This window comes from Pseudophryne corroboree, chromosome 4 (genome assembly GCF_028390025.1).
Source record: "Pseudophryne corroboree isolate aPseCor3 chromosome 4, aPseCor3.hap2, whole genome shotgun sequence".
In the NCBI taxonomy this organism is placed as follows: Eukaryota; Metazoa; Chordata; class Amphibia; order Anura; family Myobatrachidae; genus Pseudophryne; species Pseudophryne corroboree.
The window spans coordinates 673,145,151-673,170,236 of NC_086447.1; the positions used below are offsets into that span (position 1 = coordinate 673,145,151).

Consider the following 25,086-nt stretch of genomic DNA (forward strand, 5'->3'; position numbering starts at 1 on the left):
ACTGCCCTTTCTGTTAGACATTATGTGAGAATGCAACAATAGAGCGACATAGTACGAATTTGCGAGACAAAGTACAATACCTGTGAATAAATCCGGTATTAGGTGACTGAGTACACAGTAGATTATACGTATTAAATAAATACTGTGACGCACTATATTAGCAGACCCAGATGCACCTAGCACCTTATGGTACAGAATATAGTGACAGTTATATCTGGGAAACACTGAGAGTGAAACCACACAGCAGATAAAGGCACACACAGTCATAGGCAAAGCAGAAATTATTACCACAATAAAGCTGCACTGGACTAGTATATATATATATATATATATATATGTATATATATACCTATATATATACCAATGTAGGAACCGGCACTCTCACCAACACAGCACAAGTGCCCAGGTGCCCCCACAAATGGTCAGCAGACCATAAATAGCAAATGGAAAGAGTGGCCCTCTCAGGACTTCAATAAAGCAAGGAAGGACATGGCGGTCACAACTTAATCTAATCGACGTTTCGATAATTTAATATCGTCATCAGGATAATAACAGTGAACAGAACAAAACTTAAATACCTACTCACCACCCCTCGTGTGTCCACGCCATCGGTGCAGGTGCCGGGTCCTCGGACGACAGCAACTTGCATCGCGCACTTCCTGTGTGCCCGGCCACTCGAGCGGTTGCCTGTAAACAGTGTCATGTGACATAAACAAATAAGAGAGCGCAGTGCAGGAAAATACAGGTCTGATAGAAAAACAGATAAAGAGATACATATGAGGAAAATCATCAGTCACATATTAATCACGGATAGCACATAGTAAATTGTAAACTTGTCTGTAAGAGACACAGCGTGCGGTTGCCTATCATATTACACTATAGACAGTCACCTCATATAGACAGCAACTATAGTCCTAAAACAAAAAAGCAGTTAGACAGAACAAATGTCTACATGAGTTAGGTTACTACAACGGGGATACTTCAGTCTGCTGGACGGAACATATTTCCTCCGGAAGCAAGGATAATATGGGCACTAAAGTACTAACAAGAAGCAATTCAATGGAAGGTTTTCATTTAAACCTTTAGGGGTAATCATATTCAAGCGGTGTATCCACCTGGCTTCTCTCTGTAGAAGGGCCTTACCCCTATCACCCCCCCCCCTCAAACGTTTGGGTTCAGAATCAATCATTTTATACCTCAATGTGGCTAGACCATGGTTAAATAACTTAAAGTGTCTAGCCACCGGTTGATTGGATCCACTTTTGTCCCCCTCCAGAGCATGCCATATGGCCGATCTGTGGAGCGCCATGCGCTCTTTGAACATCCTAGTGGTCTTCCCCACATAGAGGAGACCACAAGGACAACGGATAATATAAACAATGTGTGTACTAGTACAGGACAATACCTGGCGTATGGCGATCCGTTCCCCTGAATGCGGGTGGGAAAAGGAATCGCCATACTCCATGTAACTGCATGTTGTACAGCCGGTACACCGATAGCACCCCGATTTTCTAGTGAGGAAGGTGCTGGGACCACTAATTCTACCACCCGAAACATCATTTTTAACCAGCCAATCTTTCAAGTTTCTACTTCTATTATAGCTCGCCATCACTTTGGTATTAGCATAGTCAGATCAGGATCCGATGTTACCACAGGCCACAAGTTCTTCACTGTCTTCGCTATAAGTGGACTGGCCGAGGTATATTGTTGAACAAATGGGATACAGTCACCCATACGCTCTTTACTGTGAACAGAATATATATAGGCTGGAGGGTGTAGACGGCACTCAGAGTCTTGCACACTATAGTTTGAAAAAAGCCATGTGCATTTATTTAACGACGTTTGTGTGTCATTCTCAGGGGACGATACACTGCGCATTGCGCTGACTGTATACCGTCTCCATGGTAACCTGCTCCCCTCTGTCCACAGCCACGCCAGAAGCGGGTCCATGTTGCGGGATGACGCAACTTCCGGCCACCGGGCACCACACGTGACCGGAAGCGCGAACTCCGTGGACCGGACAACGCGGATGCTGCGGGAGATGATGGGGCCCAGTATGGTAAGGTAATAAGTTGTTAAGTTTTGTTTGTCACTTGTTTGCAGTGTCCTGAGTAAGGGGGTTCATGCCCCGAAACATCGATAAATAAATGCACATGGCTTTTTTCAAACTATAGTGGGCAAGACTCTGAGTGCTGCCTACACCGTTCAGCCTGTATTGGGACTATCTCACCCCTAGGAGGGCACCAGAGCAATATCCCCATGGAGATAGCGGAGTACCAGGCTGCACTTATGGATTATATATATATATATATATATATATATATTAAACACAGCGCGGTCCTAGAATGGAGGTATATATCAGAATACTTGCACAATATATTCTGTAACGGGTGCACTCTTAATTAATGCTGTCTGTATAAAAACATGTAGAATACTCAAGTGTTTGTCAAGTCACAGCTCTGTGTACAGGCGGCTTTACAAGGGAGACCTTGCCCTGAAATCCAAGAGACCAGTAGTAGCTATGCTCAGAAAATGGTGCCCAGTGTCTCTGTGAGGGAATGAGGGAGAGTGTGAGGCAGCTACAGGGTGGGAAATCTATGTGGAGATGGCTCTCTGGGCCAGGGGGAATGGCTACAGGTTAAGTGCCGGTCCTCCTATGCTGGACTTCCACCGCTAGTACTACAGAGCCTTACTGAATGGGGTGTCAGTACACCCGACCTGTACTCTTACGCCCTGGTGGTCTAGTGGGGCCCCTGCTCGGTGACAGTGTCCATGCCAGTACTACGACCTGTCTCCCTAGGTCGTGGATGGAACGCAATTTAATGGCAGGTCCCACCTGGGGGACCCTTTTACCTCCTCCTAGTAACAGCCACACGATCCAGGAGAGCGGTCTGTGACTGTGTGCCTAAGCCGGAATGTCTCCGCCGCAAGTACCAGGGGACTGAGTTGCGGGAGTATGCAACACCGCTTGGGAGGTGATGCAGCTGCAGTGCTGAAGTGTCACCCTGACATACAATGCTGATAGCCGAATTGAAAAAATCTTATAAGAAAAGCTTTTTCAGGGCTGCCCAGTGCAGTCCTCCTGTTAGGTGAGCTGCTGATGCAGGCACCAACTCTAAACTGAGCTCTCAGTGCCTGGAGGAGGGGTTATAGAGGAGGCCCCAATGCATCCTGAGACAGCCTAAAGCTTTAGCCTGTTGGTGCCTCTGGTACCCCGATGTTTTCCTGTGAAAATCAATGTATCCTGCTGCAGAAAAAATATATTCCAGATATTCTCAGAACCATCTGATACATTGAGCAGCCTAATTGTTCTTAGCTATACTCCTTAAGTACCACCATCGTGTCACATTTTGTGGATTTCTTTAATCATGCAGAGATACTAATGCTTGCAGGCAGGAGGGATACTATAGTAGTAGCAGGGTGTATAGTAGCTTTAAGCCTCCATGACCTGTGAGCAGGGCTAGTGTAAGGGTTCTGGGCACCCTAGACATAGCTTTAGCCTATTGCCCCCCAGCACCGGATAGCATAAAAATGTACCTATTGGCAGGCACATTAAAAATAAATAAAAATGTACAAATTACATTCCAACTGTTTGATCAACTGGTCACTTTTTAAAGATTGAGTTCTCACAAATAGTATTAGTTGTGTTGAATACTGTACATTTTCTCTGGTGATGAGGTATAACAGGGGCTGTATACTGTACATTATATATGCTGATGGGAGGCAGCAGGGACTGTATATTGTACATTATCTGTGGTGATGGGGCAGCAGGGACTTTACAAGAATATACACTGTCGATGCAGTTCCCTATTGTACAACACCAGGAGGGATGCTGCCCTCTCACTTCCTCCGGTGGCACCAGGGGCAATATTTACTAATATTCGTGTTTGAGTCGGTTTATATAGTGTTTAAACTCGTTTTGTATCGGGTGCATTTTCATGCAACTTTTTGAATCCATAGACGCAAAGTTACGAAGCAGTCGACTTTACTGTTTTCGTGTTTTCCGATGTCGATGCCAGTCGGGTTTTTTTGGCACATTTACGGCCGTCATTGTCGTTTGCGTATGTGTTTTTGTTGTATTTGCTGTTTTTTTTCCTAAGTTAAATGCGGCAGGGTTTTTTTTTTCCTGCGGCCGCATTTTCACTTTCAGTTTCGATTTTCATCCCCGTTCGTGATTGGTTGTGTTTCAGATGGTAGGAGTGTCTGTGCGCAACCATATAAATACGCCCCAAACCGTCCGCACCTCGTGGGTTTAGTTAGTGGTGAGGAGGAGGGAGGTTGTGCTGTGGAGGTAGGTGAATTTGTGGTTTGAAGAGGAGTGGTGGTAGCGATTTCTGAGTGTGGTATTGTGTTTGAAAGTCGTCTTGTCATTCTTGTTGATTGTATTTTGTGGTTTTGTCTTATTTTTAGTCCAAGTTATTTTTCTTTATAGTCCCTTGTCAGTGTTTGTGTGTGTGTGTGTGTGTTGTGTAGTGGTAGTGGAGGAGTGTGTTGTTTGTTTGTTTTTTCCTGTGTTAACTGTTTAGACACACAATTATGTGTGACTCAGAGGTGGAGGGTGTGAGTGAGGGGGAGGAGGTTGGTCAGGTGGAGGAGGTGAGTGTTAGTGAGGTTAGTGAGGTGGAGGAGGTGGGTGAGGTTGCTGCAGCAGCCTCAAGTGATAGTGACAGTCAGAGTGCTCCGCAGCCACGCACCACTACTAAGACTGGGCGGAATGTAAAGTTTAGTTTTGCTGAAAATGTGGCATTGGTGCGTGAGCTGATGAAGTATCAGAGGCAGCTATTTGGCCCTGAGTCCGCCAAGGTGCCAACACGGAGGAAGACGGTGTTGTGGGCGAAAGTAGTTGCTGCTGTCAATAGAGAGGGGGTGGTCAAGCGGACGGAGGACACGTGCCGCAAATGATACTATGACATAAAGCGACGTGTCAAGTCCAAAATGGCCAAGGAGGCCAAGTCGGATCGGAAAACCGGTGGTGGGCAGCCCTATATTGCAAGTTATCTGGAGTATGAGGAGCCCATGCGGAGTGTAATACCTCCAGAAGTTGTCTCTGCAACCCATGTCCGGGATTCAGATAGGCCCAGGAAGAATGGTGGGCATGTGTATTTGCATTTTTTTTATTTTTTTATTATTTGTTTTTTTTGTAATGTGTGTCATGTAACGTTGCATATTACTCCCATCTTCAAGTGTGTGTCAGCAAATACATTGTTTTGGTTAATGTTTTATATAAAAGTCAATGTAACATCTTACTTTATTGTATGTCATGTGTTTTTCAGACAGATTTTTTGCATGTGTAGTTTGGACTTGGTGTGTCTCTGAATTGTCCTGCAATAATGTTTTCCTTTTGTTTTGTTTTGTTTTTTAAATTGTGACTATGTTTTATATTTAAGTGATCCATGTGGTTTTATTTTAAAAAAGTGGTTGTGATGTTAGAGGCTGGAGTACTGGAAAGTGGTTTGGAAACCACGTACATGTGTAATGTCATCTTTAGATAATGTTAATTATTTAATTTAAAAAACAATATTTTTTTTTGTTTTTTGCTTGTATTTGTACCGTGACACCACACTGCAGTGTAATTTTTTTTAGAAATTGCTGCATTTTGTTTTTGCTCATATAGTGGTAATGTGTCTTTGGAGTGCCACATCACAGAGCAAATTAGATATTGCATCTGTAATATTTTTCCTTCCAATACAAAATGAAGTTGTGTTTTTTTTTTTTTTTTAAAACCTTTCCTTGAACTTGTGGCCTATGTCAGTGTCCTGTACATGTTTTCCTGTGTTGATGTTGCCATAGTGCATATGTGTTTTGGTCATTGTTTTTTTTCTTTTTTCTGGTCCTTATGTTTGTTTTAATTAAAAACCAAGCATTTCTAAAAGAATAAATGTTTATAAGCATAATGGGTGGATGTATACACAATAGCATGATTTTTTAATATAATTCATTTTATACAGTGTCTGAAAAAAGCAACACTCCTCGTCGGCCAGTAACTCCTATCACATCTGATGATGATGACGCTGCGGAAGCAGGTAAAGTGTCCATTGTAGTATAGGGTATGCTTGTAAAGGAATGGGCATAACAAAATTGCACTTTCATTAAAAGGTCCATCAAAAGAAGTATGGAGCAGCAGAAGTGGCACTTCTGTAAGACATCACCACAAAAAACTTGTGCCCGAAAAGAAAGCAAGGTCGTATGTCCCGGCACAAACACAGCAGGCTACCCCGCCACGAAGATTATCGTCCGTATGTTCTGTACCCCCACTCCAAATTTTGAACACACCTCCAAGACGTCATCCACACTCCCCTCATCTTGATTGTGAGTATCAAACTGAAAAATATGTGAAAAATGTCAGAACATAATCAAAATCAGTCCTAACCGCATTTAGTCAAAACACATCCAAAAGTAAAATACTTACCGCAGTAAGTAAAAGCTGAAATGGAATCCAAACTAAATGGCCTTGTCCACATCCAGTAAAGGTTTGTATGTCCACTTGAGCCATACAGTATGACATTGGATATAAGATGCTGCAACAAAAAAGCATGTTGGTTTGTTTGCAAAAAGTAAGGTTGTTTTTCCAAAAATCACATGTGTGCTTAAGGTAACATTGCAAAATACATATAAAAACATTACTATGTTTGTTTGAACAAAGCTATAAGGTAACACATTATGTATTCCAATGTGTTTTTATGGTGGAGTATGTGTGAGCTACAATAAAACTAAAATGTTTGCTTTCACAATTAAGTAACCAGACACATTTACCTCAAACAGGCATATGAATGTATTTAAGCAATGAATGATGATGTTGCTAGCCAGAATAGTTGAAAGCAACAGTGAATGACATGTGTTCCATGTGTAGTGATTTTTTAACATTTCACAAACGTATGGATAGCTAACAGAGATTTGTTTAACATTTCAGCTTCGAGTCCTGGGAAGAGCATCCCTCCGCAACAACACCAACACAGTGACATGGAGGAGACAAACATCTTAGAAATGCAGCCATTAATGCAAGGAATGAGCCCCCCAGCACCTGTGAGTACACCATCACAGCAAAGCACACCACCACCACAACACAGCCCAACAACACCAGGAACACAAGGCCCTGATCAGGTGTTTTGGACTATTTGGGCTAGACAGCAGGCCACTAATGAAGATTGCCTGCGTAAGCAGACACAAATGTTTGCAAGCCTACCATCTCACCTCAGAAGAATATCAAGAAATCTGAGTAGACAAAATGAGCAAACAACCAGAATAGGCAATACCATGGAACTCATGCGTACAGACATTACACAGGTCATGGGCAACTTACAGCGCATAATGGAAGAACAGCACCGAAAACAGCAAAGTTATATGAGCATTTTTCAAAACAATCAAAAGATTAATGAAAGTTTATTCCGAATAGTAGACAATCAAAATGCTGCTACACGTGAACTCAATGCCCCCTCACTAACCTGAATGAAACACTCAGATGCATGCACCAACAGCAAACAAGCAGCAGTTCTGTTATGACTACTCCAAATATTACGCCAGTCTCATCACCACCAAGACGGTCCACCAGAGCACGACAACATGACAGTGCTAAAGGCAAAGGGCAGGACAAGCAGCCACCCAAAAAAACATGAAAAAAAACAAGTTAGACATTTGTGATAAATAACTCAAAATAGTTAGCAAGTGTTTTTGTTGCTTAAAAAATATAACACTTAGCTCCTTGACCCTTTTTTCAACATCATTAATTATAAGTGGGCAGAAAAACCCATAAATTTAGTACGTACATTTATTCATTAACATTTTTTTTTTGTATTGAAGGAGGGAAATGTTGATGGAGCCACACATACATGTTAGCAGGAAGTAAACTGACCACTTGATTTTTTTCTAATCATTACTCTTTCTAGATTCCAATCATTCTCTTTGCCTGCAGATACAATAATTGCCAGCCAGGCAGAATGTCTTTAGCAGGAAGTAAACTGACCACTTGATTTTTTTCTAATCATTACTCTTTCTAGATTCCAATCATTCTCTTTGCCTGCAGATACAATAATTTCCAGCCAGGCAGAATGTCTTTAGCAGGAAGTAAACTGACCACTTGATTTGTTTCTAATCATTACTCTTTCTAGATTCCAATCATTCTCTTTGCCTGCAGATACAATAATTGCCAGCCAGGCAGAATGTCTTTAGCAGGAAGTAAACTGACCACTTGATTTTTTTTCTAATCATTACTCTTTCTAGATTCCAATCATTCTCTTTGCCTGCAGACAATCCAAATTACAATGTTAGTGATACATATCTTAGCTATCTTATCTATACAACATTACAAGAAGAACACAATTGAGTTGCGTAAAAAGCTTGTAAGATGATGTTTTTGTTTTATTTGTAAAACATTGTCCAAATGAATGTCAGTATTGTTGGGACATGTTTGTGTGTGTTAAAAATTATTAAGCATGTTTTTACACATGATGCTGAAACAAACAAATATGTACTTTTACAACAAAAAAACAAAACTGTGTATAATAATGTATATGTGTGGCAAACTGTGTATTTACTTACACATCATCAAGTTTACAGCATCAAACATTAGGAAATAAATTTGTCCTGATTACAGTAAGTTTGTGAGTCTTAAATATGATGGTGCATCACACATAGGGACACATGTATTCCTCAAGGCTAACATATTATATGTTGAGGAGTGTTTTTTGGGAACACAGGTTCTCAAACTCGGCCCTCAGAAACCCACACAGTGCATGTTTTGCAGGTCTACTCACAGAATCACAAGTGACATAATTAGCTCCACCTGTGAACCTTTTAACATATGTCTGTGAGTAATTCATACACCTGTGCTTCTACTGGGTTACGTGCAAAACATGCACTGTGTGTGGTCCTGAGAGCCGAGTTTGTGAACCTGTGCATTAGGACGTTACACACAATGATAAATTGAAATACTAAATGGATGATGTGGGCTTGTAAGAAATTAGCACTGCAAGTTTTCGATCACTTATGCAGACTTAATGCATGCCACTCATAATCTGTTATTTTGAGATTAAAAATACACACAATACACATGCGACATTTGTATTTCATACAGCGAGGGTATGTTTGTATGTTTCAAGGAGACAGACACATTCTGAGTAATGGATTTTGGAAAAAAAGGCAAAACATCTATTTATGAATACACAACAAATGAAATAAGCAAACCTAGATTACCTTAGAAATAGTGATTGATGATCTGTTGCCTAACCTGCCTCCCTATATCAGTACTCCAAGTATCACCAGATGTCTCTAATTCCTCTGCTTGCTGGCTGATTTCTTCCTCCTCCTCCTCCTCCTCAACATGTGGCAGATGTTGTTGCAAACACATGTTATGAAGAAAGCAGCAGCAGAACACAATTTGAGTCACCTTTGAGGGACTATACAACAAAAGGCCACCAGACTTATCCAGACACCGAAACCTAGATTTCAGCACACCAAAACATCTTTCTATCACATTCCGCGTGGACTTATGTGCATTATTGTAATTGTGTTCAGCAGGGGTATCAGGTCGGGACAATGGAGTTAGAAGCCAAGAGAAACAGCCATATCCTCCATCACCTAAAAGACAGATATAGTAACGTGATTCATATTAAGATACAGCAACACATAAGTAACACACTGTGGGGCAGATGTATTAACCTGTAGAAGGCATAAGGAAGTGAAAAACCAGTGATATGTGCAAGGTAATAAAGGCAGCAGACAATCTGTTCCTAAATGTTAATTTACATATTGGAGCAGATAGGCTGGTGCCTTTATCACCTTGCACAGATCACTGGTTTTTCACTTCCTTATGCCTTCTACAGGTTAATACATCTGCACCTGTATTTGGACAAAGTATACGCAGGCCTACACATATCAAATTACATACCCAGCAGCCATCCATCTGGCATTTGTCCGTCCTCAAACTTATCAAAGAGGGATGACTGAGGATGAAGGAGTCATGGCAGCCCCCAGGGTAACCAGCAACAACACTCATTATTTTGAGATTTGCTTCACAAACCACCTGCACATTTGTGGAGTGTTCGAAATGGCGGTTTGTATATATGTGCTGCCTGCCCCTAGATGGTCTCAGCTTAATGTGTGTGCAATCTATGGCTCCAAGCACATTGGGCATGCCAGCCAGCTCATAGAAATCTACCCTGATGGCATGCCACTGAGACTACTGGGTAGGGAAGCAGATTGAGGCCTCGATGTGGGGCTGCAAAACAGCCAACACCTGTGTGAACATTTTAAAGAACAATAAACATGAGATTTTAGGACAGAACTGGCCACCGAGAAATTAAAACAAACACAAAACAGAAGAGGTCGTTAGGTATACATCACCTGTGTTAAGATTCTGGAAAATGAGGGCTGTGAGATTCCTATGACATCCCCAGACACAGCCTGAAAGCTGCCAGTAGCCAGAAACTGTAACACAGCCAGGAGTTTGTGCAGGCCTGAGACAGGGCGAGAGCGTGCTGTCTCAGGGTCTAGGCCCAGTTTGACAAGGTCATACAGACGGAAAATGTTGTTACGATTTAGACGGAACATTTGTATGACCTTATCATCGGACAATGCGTTCAAGTTTAAACGCCCCCTAAAAAAACGAGGCCTGCACAGCCTCCGCGGAACCTGTACAACCTGCTGACCATGTTCAGTTTCTTGGCCCTGGGTACTTACAGGCTGATGTCTGAGTCTGAGGAATCCCACAGCACACAAAAGATCACTGGCCCACAGTCCTGCTGCCATGTCTGAGTGTAGGTGTATTGAAATAGGCCTAACTTCCTTTTATAGGCATCCTAATTCAGGTGTGAGTGATTTTTTATTTGCAACACATGTAAACATGACTGAAAAAAGCAGGTCTATTTTTTTGCCGCTTTTTTTTAACGAATCGCAAAAAAATACGACCGCATTTGAGCACTCAGAGACTAACATCCAAATACAAATGAATAGTGAATTCCCGTATTCTATGAAATAACAGCCGCGTTTGACCGATGGTCTATTCATTCATATTTCGGCACGTTGTCATTCAAACCATTACGAATAGACCAGACACTGCCGAGATTGGTGCTTAGTGAATTTCTGGATTGGGACTTAGAAAAAAAAAACACAAATCGGCCAAACTCTGATTTTTAGTAAATACTGGCCCAGGTCTCCTCTTTTTAAAAAGCGGCAGTGCATGGTGGCTAGCATAGTACTGCCTTGTATGCAGCTCTGGGATTGATTTGTGCTGTCTGAGACTAGCTGAGCTCCTTCTTTCATCTGTGAATCACTGGCATGGAGGGACGAGAGAGAAGGGACACTGCTGACTGTGTGCAATGCTAAACCAGTCAGGCATGTTACACATTAATAGAAGTATGAGCAAGGTAAAAGTTTGAGAGCAACAGATGTCTTCTGCTGCCAATACTAAGTAGCATAAGGACCTTATTTCTTGCACTGAGGACCTCAATAGCACCACACACACACACACACACACACACACACACACACACACACACACACACACACACACACACACTTGTCAATAGGTCTAAAGTGGTCAAGTACCTTGCTGTTACTGATCTTTCAATAAGTTCATCCACCTGAGGAATTGAGTAGGCATCTAACGTCAACAAATTATTTAATTTATGGAAATATTGCAAAAATGCAAACTCCCATTTGGCTTCAGAACTTCAGAATAAGTACAGTGGGACTTGACCACTCACTATTTCACTCTGTAATTACCCCCAATGCCAACATATTTTTAAATTATTTAGACACTGATTCCTGTTGAGCTTCTGGTATTCTATAGGGCTTTAGGTAAATCTTAACCCCTGGGCCAGGGATTATTTCATATTTCATGTTTTTTACATAGTATGTTTGAAACAAAATTATTTTTCTTATGAAAAATTATTTAGCCTGCTGACAGAGCCTCTCTATCCTTCCTTGGTTTTATAAGATTGACATGGTTGATCTGTTCTGGCTTTCTTTTCCCAAGCTGGTACACTTTATGATTAACCTCCCTTATCTTTTCTAGGATAACAAATGCTTCATGCCACTAAGCCAAATCTTTATTTTCCACTCTGGGAGCCAAAAAGAGCCCTCTGTCCCCAGGAGCAAAGATGCATAACTAGACATTAAGATTATATACCCACTGCTGTGCCTGTTGGGCCTGTTCAAAGTGCTCTTTCACTATTGGCAAAGAAAGACACAGTGTTTCACTTAAGCAGTATCGCATTGCATTGGTCCAGAGGTAAATGAACAATTAGCAGCAATATGGCCCAAACCACCATATTGAAAACATTTGATCATATTCTTAACAAGTCTTTTACGGGGATAGAAACCTTCCTGACACTGCAGGCCTGCTTTCAGGTTCCAAACCCACAGTCTTAGGTTCATTCTACTGCCCACTACCCTTCTCTTGCTCACCAGTGGTCACTGGAGATTGCTGTTTTGAGACTAGAGCCCATTGAGGTACACTTAATAGCCACCACATACCTCTCCACCATTTCAGCCTATTGGTTTACTGTTTTAGGTTCCACATGGCTCACCCACTTGCACAGAGTTGTAGGTAGAGACTATAGAATTCAATCCATAATGACCCTTTCCATGATCTGTGGTCCTTTTAGAGTCTGTGGCTGTAGCCACTTTGTGGTAAGATGGGTAAGGTCATGTATTTGAGAGCAGGGAGGATTTTCTGCTTCCCCTGTTTCCACAGGTAGTGAGACCCTGAGCTAAGCCCTTACACAGGTTATATCAGCCTTCTACAGGTGCAGGTACTAATTAGCCTGCTCTCAGTTTGAATGCCTACAGATCTGAAATGGGCCTTGTGGATTGAGCCCTCACTTCTCTCTCACATCCACACCTCCAGGACCCATTATCCTTTTTCTAAAACCCAAACTCTAAGTTTGTTTGAACTCTGTTAAGCAAAACTGACACTTCCCGGGGGTTTAAAATACATACGCCAGAGACCTGGGACAAGCATATCTCCAGCTTATAACTTTACCATATATATATATATATATATATATATAGAAAACCAATATAAAGGGGCACTCACCAGAGATTTGCATTTAAAAAAAGCATTGAATTTTAATGCATACTTATCAGAATAATGTTTCAAAAAGATAATGCAATTGTTCTTCGACGTTTCGATCCCTCAGGATCATCATCAGGAAATTGCAACAGATACAGCATACACAGCAGGTTACATCTGTTCATATGCACCGATATCAAGTGATCAATGCCTAGCAGGTCTCCTAAATACCCCCAGCACCTTCATGACAGGCAGCATTTTCAATTAGCTAATTAAATACATGGAGCCTTCCAAAAATGGAAAAGGGCAATTTGCACCATCAACACAATATATCTAATCCCCTCATAGGGATAAAAAGACAAGAACACCCCTATACCAATAGCACTTACCAACAACCAGGCTGGTCCTTAATCAAACGTAAAGCCGCGTGGGATTTTTTTGGTTCTGTGATATTCTGACAAGAATTGACCGTGCAGGGTCAATTCCACCTCTCTACGTTTTAGTCTAAGAAGTTTATGATAGATATCAACTGTTTTTTCAGTGGGTAATTTCTTAAATTCCAGATGGTCAAAGTAGATCTTGTCTGCATCGTCATCAGTCAGAGATACCAAACCACTTTCTGCGGCCTGTAGTAAACTCTCGTCAAAAGCGATTGAAGCTGTCTGAGACATAGATAGAGATGAATGACCCAGAAGCAGAATTCTGTAACGGCAACAATGCAATCTGCGTACAGTGTTATCGTACAGCCGCAACCGGAAGTGACACGGGTACGTAATGCGGAAGTGCTGTGCGTTCCAGCCGCGCTTGGTGGAACGCACGCGAGCGGTCTGTGCCGGGTGTGTGTCGGCGGAACACGGGGAAGGTGTTTGATTAGGGGTGGCCCTGCACACACCGTATGAAGCTGAGTGCGTTCCATTTGAACACAATGGAACGCACGCTGATACAGTCCCAGCTGCTCTTTATGTTTGATTAAGGACCAGCCTGGTTGTTGTTGTTACGAGACCTGCTAGGCATTGATCACTTGATATCGGTGCATATGAACAGATGTAACCTGCTGTGTATGCTGTATCTGTTGCAATTTCCTGATGATGATCCTGAGGGATCGAAACATCAAAGAACAATTGAATTATCTTTTTGAAACATTATTCTGATTAGTATGCATTAAAATTCAATGCTTTTTTTAAATGCAAATCTCTGGTGAGTGCCCCTTTATATTGGTTTTCTATATGTTGGAGTCTGGACTTTACACTGGACCTCTTGGGAGTCACCCCAGTCGTTGATCTATTGGGTCGGTGAGAGTGCGACCATACCTGGAAGTATATATATATATATATATATATATATATATATATATATAATGTAGAGGTTCTTAAATGCCAGTCTGAGTGCAGTGAATAATGAAAATCAAGCTTTTATTTTACATTTATTTTATGGGACTGAAAATAATGTGCAATATGCCCAATACAGAACTGGTGGTATATTTAAAATATAAGAAATAATTACCATAATTTTAAGTTTTTTGAACCAAAACTAACATGAATATTAAACACTTGCGATGCAACTTTATAGCTAAAAATAAGTATGTATGTTTCATAACTCATATATTTGCAATACACATGCATTAAATTGGCAGCAAAAATACAAGTTTAGACTCAAGAAACCTGTTACTACCTGCATCTAATTTGCGAAATTTACTGTTGTAACTGAAATCTGCCAACATAGAACAGATGGTAGCAGGAACAGAAAAAATCTTTGAACAATCTTGGAAATAAATCTTTTTGGACACTTAACAGAAACATGTCAGCTTTCCATAACAAATTTAACATTCATTTCAAACTACTTTTATTGCAGGTTTTATGTACAAAATGTTCTCTTGGAGCAAAGTTGTGGAGCACAAAAGTAAAAACATTTTTAAAGAAATGAGACAGCAAAATATTCACCAAGGGCAGTATTGTTTACTAAAATAATAATAATAATAATGATAATAACATATATATATATATATATATATACACGTCCAAACATGGCACGGCACTCGCAGGGACTCGTCTCCAACAGGTGTTTTATTTAAGGTGTATAAACTACATGTTTCTAGGATACTGCCTCTTCATCAGGGTACACCAGCAATATATGTAAAGAAGGGGAGAAAAAAGAAGGCTCTTGTGTGGGCGCACTCTTATCTAATTGTAATCACTTACAGTGATTATCAAATTAATTATACAAAATGCTGATAAAACATAATTTTATTAAGATATTCATTAAGATCAGTGTAATTGCCCATTATCAAGGATGTACATGATCCAAGGTAAGTTTTACGCACATAGGGTTAGATTAGAAAAATATAATAAAATGTTCTGGTCCTGCCTCAGGAAATGAGATAAGAAAGGATGTAGACACTGCAAAGTCATACACCCATTTCAACCTGACCAGTACAGGCAATCTGTATTAATGAGACCGATTTGGTCAATTAAGTAATAAGTCTGTCAAAAGTCAAAGAAAATTATTATCATTGACAGGACAGTACAAGGTTCATTCTGTTTGTTACACAACTGCACAGAATATATTTGTAACCTCTAGCTGTATATATACTTGGAGGACTAAAGTTAGTTCTCCAACCTGGAATATGCACCTTCCCAAAAGAAAAGTTGATGAAAATTTAGGAACAAGTGGTGATGCTGCTGTTGAAGTCACATACCACACATCATATGAAATGATTGATGCTCTACAACACTGGGTATTCCCTGTGAGTCTCCTCTTCAGGTACTGGCCCAGCCCAATACTGTTTTGCTTCCAAGATCGAACGAGATCGGGCATTAGCAGTGTGGTTTGATAGTAGAGAAAGTGGGTCAGACTCCAATGAGAGTGCACCTAAATAAGAGAAGGTGACTGTTTTTGTCACAAGAATAAAGTGTGGATCTGCTTTCTATGTTAGGCAGGAGACATCAAATCCCACAGTGGTGGTATTGTGCCCCTGTATCATAAATGAGAGTCCACGGAAAGAAAAGTGATGAAAAATAGAACACAATTTATTCTTTAACCGCTATGTTGAATACGATGATAAAATAGCCATATGTTACTTATGATTGTGCCGTTCAAGGCTCCGGGAGGTGCAATCACAATAAAGAAATATATATATATATATATATATATATATATATATATATATATATATAAATACTGCGGCTAAAAAGAAAGAATAACAGCTGAACTAGGAATTCATATAATGTGCAAAATCACTCTCAGAATGATACTAGTGCAGATTGTGTATATGGTTTAGATATTTCTGCATGCAAGTAGAATACACTTGTACTGAGATTAGAAGCAAAGAGGAATCACTATAAGCATATGGAATGACAATAATGTGGATAGCTAATACTGGTACATGAAGTTTGAATCTTAGTGAAAATGCACTAAGGAATCCCTATAATAACATGAAATGACAAACAAATGTGGATTGCTAATACTGGTATATGAAGCTGGATCTTAGTGAAAATGCACTATTATGAGCTGTGGCTGAAATCCGAAAGACAATTGTAGCCACATAATAGAGTACCTGACCTGAGTGTATTCAGGGATAAAGTGCAGTTTTCTTATGCAGCAGCTGAGACCAGTAAACCAAGTATAGCTGGATTGGAAAGTGAGCAAGCCCTATGGGGTGAAACGCGTTTTCCAATCCAGTTACAGTGGGTCCCTTCAATCCAGTTATATTGGGTCCATGGTCCTAGCCGCAGTACAGGATTTCCAATCCAGTGCATTTTCACTAAGATTCAAACTTCATGTACCAGTATTAGCAATCCACATTATTGTCATTCCATATGATTATAGTGATTCCTCTTTGCTTCTAATCTCAGTACAATTGTATTCTTCTTGCATGCAGAAATATCTAAACCATATACACAATCTGCACTAGTATCATTCTGAGAGTGATTTTGCACATTATATGAATTCCTAGTTCAGCTGTTATTCTTTCTTTTTAGCCGCAGTATTTATATTTATATATATATATATTTCTTTATTGTGATTGCACCTCCCGGAGCCTTGAACGGCCCAATCATAAGTAACATATGGCTATTTTATCATCGTATTCAACATAGCGGTTAAAGAATAAATTGTGTTCTATTTTTCATCACTTTTCTTTCCGTGGACTCTCATTTATGATCCAGGGGCACAATACCACCACTGTGGGATTTGATGTCTCCTGCCTAACATAGAAAGCAGATCCACACTTTATTCTTGTGACAAAAACAGTCACCTTCTCTTATTTAGGTGCACTCTCATTGGAGTCTGACCAACTTTCTCTACTATCAAACCACACTGCTAATGCCCGATCTCGTTCGATCTTGGAAGCGAAACAGTGTTGGGCTGGGCCAGTACCTGAAGAGGAGACTCACAGGGAATACCCAGTGTTGTAGAGCATCAATCATTTCATATGATGTGTGGTATGTGACTTCAACAGCAGCATCACCACTTGTTCCTAAATTTTCATCAACTTTTCTTTTGGGAAGGTGCATACTCCAGGTTGGAGAACTAACTTTTGTCCTCCAAGTATATATACAGCTAGAGGTTACAAATATATTCTGTGCAGTTGTGTAACAAACAGCATGAACCTTGTACTGTCCTGTCAATGATAATAATTTTCTTTGACTTTTGACAGACTTATTACTTAATTGACCAAATCGGTCTCATTAATACAGATTGCCTGTACTGGTCGGGTTGAAATGGGTGTATGACTTTGCAGTGTCTACATCCTTTATTATCTCATTTCCTGAGGCAGGACCAGAACATTTTATTATATTTTTCTAATCTAACCCTATGTGCGTAAAACTTACCTTGGATCATGTACATCCTTGATAATGGGCAATTACACTGATCTTTATGAATATCTTAATAAAATTATGTTTTATCAGCATTTTGTATAATTAATTTGATAATCACTATAAGTGATTACAATTAGATAAGATTGCGCCCACACAAGAGCCTTCTTTTTTCTCCCTTTCTTTACATACGTTTTCTCTGGCTCTGGGCGCACCACCAAGCTGGACATAGAACTTAGGATTTATAAATATAATTGTCCAATTTTGGTTTCTCCTGATTAAATGTGTATCATCTATATGACCAGTGCCGGGTCGCTCCCCTTTTTTGCTCTACACCAGCAATATAAACAGACAAACATATAAGTGACATTTAAATACCTTCCCAGGACCGTCATGCCGCAGCCTCCGACTTCCCCTGGTGCTGCTGCCGGATGTCCGCAGTACCTCACTTCCGGGTTTGCGCTGTCAAGTGTTGCTAAGCAACCTCCAGACTGCGTTCCAATCCATAGAGACCCGCTCACATCTCACCCAGCGACGCTGCCAGCGGGGAAGCTGCAACATCATCATAAAACATAAATACACATACATTTGCATATTAATAAGTGAGCATAAATCACCCACTAAATACTCAACACCATCATTACCCACACCATGGGCCAGATGTACTAAGCCTAAAAAGCGATAAATATCACTGTGATAAAGTACCAGCCAATTGGCTCCTAACTGTCATTTTTCAAACACAGCCTGTGACATGACAGTTAGGAGCCGATTGGCTGGTGCTTTATCACAGTGATATTTATCACTTTTCAGGCTTAGTACATCTCCCCCCATATATTAAAAGAAACCACATTAATTCCTCCACCTAAGGCTGCCTGCTTGATCTCTTACTATCTATTTACCATAATGGTCAGCATGACTCACCCCGTACCTTTCCCTACCATACACCATATCTATACTATAGCCCTCACAGCCTCAGACCTAATATATAGTCTAACAAAGACCTCACTAACTCAGATCTATCAATACCTATTCATATATATATGTTCAAAATGGAAGTGGTCAGCGCCCATTAACGCACGTGAAAGAGAGGTGGGGGAGAGGAGAGAAGTTTGGTAGACTAAAAAAATAGGGAAGTTAAAAAACACATCTCAATAGGCAATCTTCAGTCCTCAGACCTGTAATAATTCATAGTGACATGCAAAAGAGAAGAAGCAACAGATAGTGTGCATCATTTTAACCTGTATATACTCACAACACTTTGCTATTAATTGGGTGATAAATGGCTTTTCTTGAGATAAAGATCCCAAAATATCACATTACACAATGTTATAGCACAAAATAATTTTTTTACATATGTTTAATTAGTACACAAATTAATCCAGGATAAAAATTGAGCAGGTATCACACGTACAAAAAAAACATAAGTTTTAAAAGTTAATCTGTCCATCATAAGAGGGTGCAGGGTAGTGCCCGACACATTTTGTCTTTACAGGCAAGACGTCATCATGGGGATAATGGCCCAGAGGCACTGAGATGTATTTATACCTGAGGCAATTAAGATGGAGGAAACATGTGGAATGAACAGCATGACCTCACTTCCTGTCACAATCTGACAGGAACTGATTGCAATAGATACAAATTCATCGTTTTTTAAATGAACATGGAATAAAATACATAAAGTAGAACCATAGAAAAATAACTTCTCTTATTTATAAGAGAAGACCAGATTTGACAGTCTTTATATAAGCAATTAGAACTAACTTGAAACGCATTTGGAACGCATAGCTGACGTCACTACCGGTCCCGGAAGTAACGGAGCTAGCTAAACCAAGGGGTCATATGGTGTATAAATGGGGAAATAACAGTGAGGCACACTACATCAGTGGGTGTAGACAAAAGATCTTATGAAAATGTTATATAGACACAGTACATATGCACTTCTGTGCGGTGATGAAGTCTAATTACTGACGAAACGTGTTGGGACTGCTGTACCTGAATCTCTTTTATGGACAGATAAGCCTTTTAATATTTATCTCTTGTACGTTTGCATTTTTACCATTTCTTCGGATACTTATGGAAAGCTAGATGTACCTGTTTTCCTATATGGATAGATAAGCTTCATTTATTCTTTATCCTGTACGCTTGCATTTTTACCATTTGTTTTTATGTGTTGTATTAAATTTGTGAAAAACCTTTTAAATATCCCTGGCTGTGGATTTTAAATTGTGGGATTTGCTTATCCTCACAAGGTTTTTTTTATATACAACTGGTTTTATGTTGAAAATCGTATGAAATCGTATGAAAACTGTACACGCTATGATATATTTGTCTTATCTTTTTAAGCTCCAATATTGGTCTTGTGACCGAAGAAAATTTTGCACCAGATAAGTAGTGTCCCTTTTCTACTCACACTGGGTATACACTATATAAATTTTTTTAGACACTAGAAGGCGCCCTTTTCTCCACTTACTCAAATATATATATATATATATATATATATATTTATTTATTATAGTGACTATAAATAAACAATATTTTCTGTTTGGCTACTGTAGCTGTAAAATAGGTTGTTTAAATTAGTAAACCTGTATATATTTAACAGAAAATCTCCTTTTTACAAGTTCTTGTTTTATAGTTTTATGTGCTAACAATTCCACCTGATTGAAGCAAGCTGCATTGGTTTTCTTCTTTGTTTTAAATTTCTCGCTGCTAACAGCAGCTGTGATTGATGGATTAATTGCAAAATCGTTATGCAGTCCCCCTTACCTTTATTTCTACATGTTAAATCAAACACATTTACAAAAAAAGAAATATATAAACGATAGAGGTTTATTTACTTAATGCATTCCATATCTCATGTACTTTTATCACATTTATAAGTAGTAACTCTTGGTAGTAAGATGAAAATTAATTTATTTTTATTATATCTGTTTAATTTGTGTTTAATCAGTTAATTGGAATTCAGATAGTAGTACATATAAAAGTAGGATCTACCTTCAGTAATTGTAACATTGACAATCTGTGGACCAGGGGGGTAATTCGGAGTTGATCACAGCAGGAACTTTGTTAGCAGCTGGGCAAAACCATGTGAACTTCAGGGGAGGCAGATATAACATGTGCAGAGAGAGTTAGATTTGGGTGTGGTGTGTTCAATCTGCAATCTAAATTGTAGTGTAAAAATAAAGCAGCCAGTATTTACCCTGCACAGAAACAAAATAACCCACCCAAATCTAACTCTCTCTGCATATGTTATATCTGCCCCCCTGCAGTGCACATGGTTTTGCCCAACTGCTACCAAAGTTCCTGCTGCTATCAACTCAGAATTACCACCTAGGTCTTTTGTCTCTTTCACCACAGAATAACTCTTGAGGGTAGACCACACTATGGACCTAGGTGGTCATTCCGAGTTGTTCGCTCGCAAGCTGCTTTTAGCAGCTTTGCACACGCTAAGCCGCCGCCTACTGGGAGTGAATCTTAGCTTATCAAAATTGCGAATGAAAGATTCGCAATATTGCGAAAAGACTTCTCTGTGCAGTTTCTGAGTAGCTCGAGACTTACTCTTCCAGTGCGATCAGTTCAGTGCTTGTCGTTCCTGGTTTGACGTCACAAACACACCCAGCGTTCGCCCAGACACTCCTCCATTTCTCCAGCCACTCCCGCGTTTTTCCCAGAAACTGTAGCGTTTTTTCACACACTCCCATAAAACGGCCAGTTTCCGCCCAGAAACACCCACTTCCTGTCAATCACACTCCGATCTCCAGAACGAAGAAAAAACCTCGTAATGCCGTGAGTAAAATACCAAACTTCTTTGCAAATTTACTTGGCGCAGTCGCAGTGCGAACATTGCGCATGCGCAATTAGCGGAAAATCGCTGCGATGCGAAGAAAATTACCGAGCGAACAACTCGGAATGAGGGCCCTAATTCAGACCTGATCGCAGCAGCATATTTGTTAGCATATGGGCAAAACCATGTGCACTGCAGGGGGGGGGGGGCAGATATAACATGTACAGAGAGATTTAGATTTCAGTGGGTTATTTTGTTTCTGTGCAGGGTAAATATGGACTGCTTTATTTTTACACTGCAATTTAGATATCAGTTTAAACACACCCCACCCGAAGCTAACTCTCTCTGCACATGTTATATCTGCCCCCCCCTACAGGGACGTGCAGTCAGGGGAGGCAGTGCCTCCCCTGTCATTAATGAGAAAATAATACAAGGAGGATACTTTTGACACATATTCTGTGTCATAACTATCTTCGTTATATTATTGTATTCATTGTGAGACATAAAAAGAGTTTAGGAGGCACTGATAACAGTGCCGCCTGTTGTGAATGGGAATGAGAATCAAGCGGGGGGCGGGGCCAAGCACTTGGCTGTAAAAGCCTATTGAAAAAACTTGTCAAAGCGGCACTAGTATAAGTGCCGCTTTGACAGGGGCAGATGTGATTGGACAGCGGATCCAGGGCTGGATACGCTGGTCCAATCACCCATAAGATGCGGCATAAGTGTGCTTACCTCCCTATCCTCCACGTCATCCGTTACCCTGGCGCCTGGATACACCTGCATGTCCGCCATGCGCAGACTTCTGCCTCCCCCTCCTGTGATTCTCTGTCCCCCGGCCTGGTAACATCGATCTTGAGGACCAGGAACTCGGTTTGGCTATAAATTTAATGAATGATGTCTCCCTTGTCCGCTGCAGAAAGGACTATAAAAGTGAAGGAGGAGCCAATCGGGCAAGGGAGACATCATTCATTAAATCTGTGGTTGAAAAAAAGCAATTGTTTCCCCAGCACACTGAATGGATAACAGTAACCAGATATAAATCCCACATGATAATAGAATTCAGAGATCTTCGTTACACATATTTGCGCAAATGTGTGGTTAAGCCCCAAAGCCGCATCAAGGCCTCTCTGTATATTTGGGGTCCCTAGCGCTATATCTAGGTGCAGGGTGTGGCACCCCAAAACACCAGAATGAGCCAGAAAGCACAGCGTGACATACCAGTGTAAAAAACTATAGTGTTAATAAATTAGTATTTAGGAAGCCAAAGCTATAGAGGGGGTGATACAAACATGAAATGTAATTAAAATAGAGAAATAGTGTTAGAAAATTAATAAGTGAAAAGTGTTAATAGAATGTAAAGGTATGCCACACTAAAGCCATCCAGCTCAGCCAGTCCAGAGGCACCACACCTCACACCTCCATTACCCCAATCTGGGTCTAATGTTAACCAGCAAGGAGTCACATGATAATGGCTCCTTACTAAAATATGTCTAAGCTAAGAGCTACTTACCTTGGAGCAACCCCATAATGCTCCATGTGGCATGTCAGGGCCTGCACCTCCTCCTAATGCAGAAACCTCTCTGCCTCTCACAACATACATATAGATTGGTAAATGCTCAATTAGCTTAGTGATATCATTCAGGTGCTCGAAAGGAAGGGGTATTTCTGAGCAAGAAAAAAAGCAATTGTTTCCCCAGCACACTGAATGGATAACAGTAACCAGATATAAATCCCACAAGATAATAGAATTCAGAGATCTTCGTTACACATATTTGCGCAAATGTGTGGTTAAGCCCCAAAGCCGCATCAAGGCCTCTCTGTATATTTGGGGTCCTAAGCGCTATATCTAGGTGCAGGGTGTGGCACCCCAAAACACTAGAATGAGCCAGAAAGCACAGCGTGACATACCAGTGTAAAAAACTATAGTGTTAATAAATTAGTATTTAGGAAGCCAAAGCTATAGAGGGGGTGATACAAACATGAAATGTAATTAAAATAGAGAAATAGTGTTAGAAAATTAATAAGTGAAAAGTGTTAATAGAATGTAAAGGTATGCCACACTAAAGCCATCCAGCTCAGCCAGTCCAGAGGCACCACACCTCACACCTCCATTACCCCAATCTGGATCTAATATTAACCAGCAAGGAGTCACATGATAATGGCTCCTTACTAAAATATGTCTAAGCTAAGAGCTACTTACCTTGGAGCAACCCCATAATGCTCCATGTGGCATGTCAGGGCCTGCACCTCCTCCTAATGCAGAAACCTCTCTGCCTCTCACAACATACATATAGATTGGTAAATGCTCAATTAGCTTAGTGATATCATTCAGGTGCTCGAAAGGAAGGGGTATTTCTGAGCAAGAAAAAAAGCAATTGTTTCCCCAGCACACTGAATGGATAACAGTAACCAGATATAAATCCCACATGATAATAGAATTCAGAGATCTTCGTTACACATATTTGCGCAAATCCATCTAGGAGTGGCACTGCAGTGTCACGCAGGATGGCCCTTCCAAAAAACACTCCCCAAACAGCACATGACGCAAAGAAAAAAAGAGGCGCAATGAGGTAGCTGTGTGAGTAAGCTAAGCGACCCTAGTGGCCGACACAAAGACCGGGCCCATCTAGGAGTGTCACTGCAGTGTCACGCAGGATGTCCCTTCCAAAAAACCCTCCCCAAACAGCACATGACGCAAAGAAAAAAAGAGGCGCAATGAGGTAGCTGTGTGAGTAAGATAAGCGACCCTAGTGGCCGACACGAACACCGGGCCCATCTAGGAGTGTCACTGCAGTGTCACGCAGGATGTCCCTTCCAAAAACCCTCTCCAAACAGCACATGACGCAAAGAAAAAAAGAGGCGCAATGAGGTAGCTGTGTGAGTAAGATAAGCGACCCTAGTGGCCGACACAAACACCGGGACCATCTAGGAGTGTCACTGCAGTGTCACGCAGGATGGCCCTTCCAAAAAACACTCCCCAAACAGCACATGACGCAAAGAAAAAAAGAGGCGCAATGAGGTAGCTGTGTGAGTAAGATAAGCGACCCTAGTGGCCGACACAAACACCGGGCCCATCTAGGAGTGGCACTGCAGTGTCACGCAGGATGTCCCTTCCAAAAAACCCTCCCCAAACAGCACATGACGCAAAGAAAAATTAAAGAAAAAAGAGGTGCAAGATGGAATTGTCCTTGGGCCCTCCCACCCACCCTTATGTTGTATAAACAGGACATACACACTTTAACCAACCCATCATTTCAGTGACAGGGTCTGCCACACGACTGTGACTGAAATGACGGGTTGGTTTGGACCCCCACCAAAAAAGAAGCAATTAATCTCTCCTTGCACAAACTGGCTCTACAGAGGCAAGATGTCCACCTCATCATCATCCTCCGATATATCACCGTGTACATCCCCCTCCTCACAGATTATCAATTCGTCCCCACTGGAATCCACCATCTCAGCTCCCTGTGTACTTTGTG

The 25,086-nt window shown here is 40.8% G+C and overlaps 2 pseudogenes; one reads left to right on the forward strand and one right to left on the reverse strand.

Annotated features, from left to right (window-relative positions):
* Positions 1 to 15,728: 15,728 nt before the first annotated feature.
* LOC134912877 (5S ribosomal RNA) lies at positions 15,729 to 15,847 on the reverse strand (annotated as a pseudogene).
* A 1,458-nt stretch (positions 15,848 to 17,305) lies between these two features.
* On the forward strand, positions 17,306 to 17,424 carry LOC134912384 (5S ribosomal RNA; annotated as a pseudogene).
* Positions 17,425 to 25,086: the final 7,662 nt, after the last annotated feature.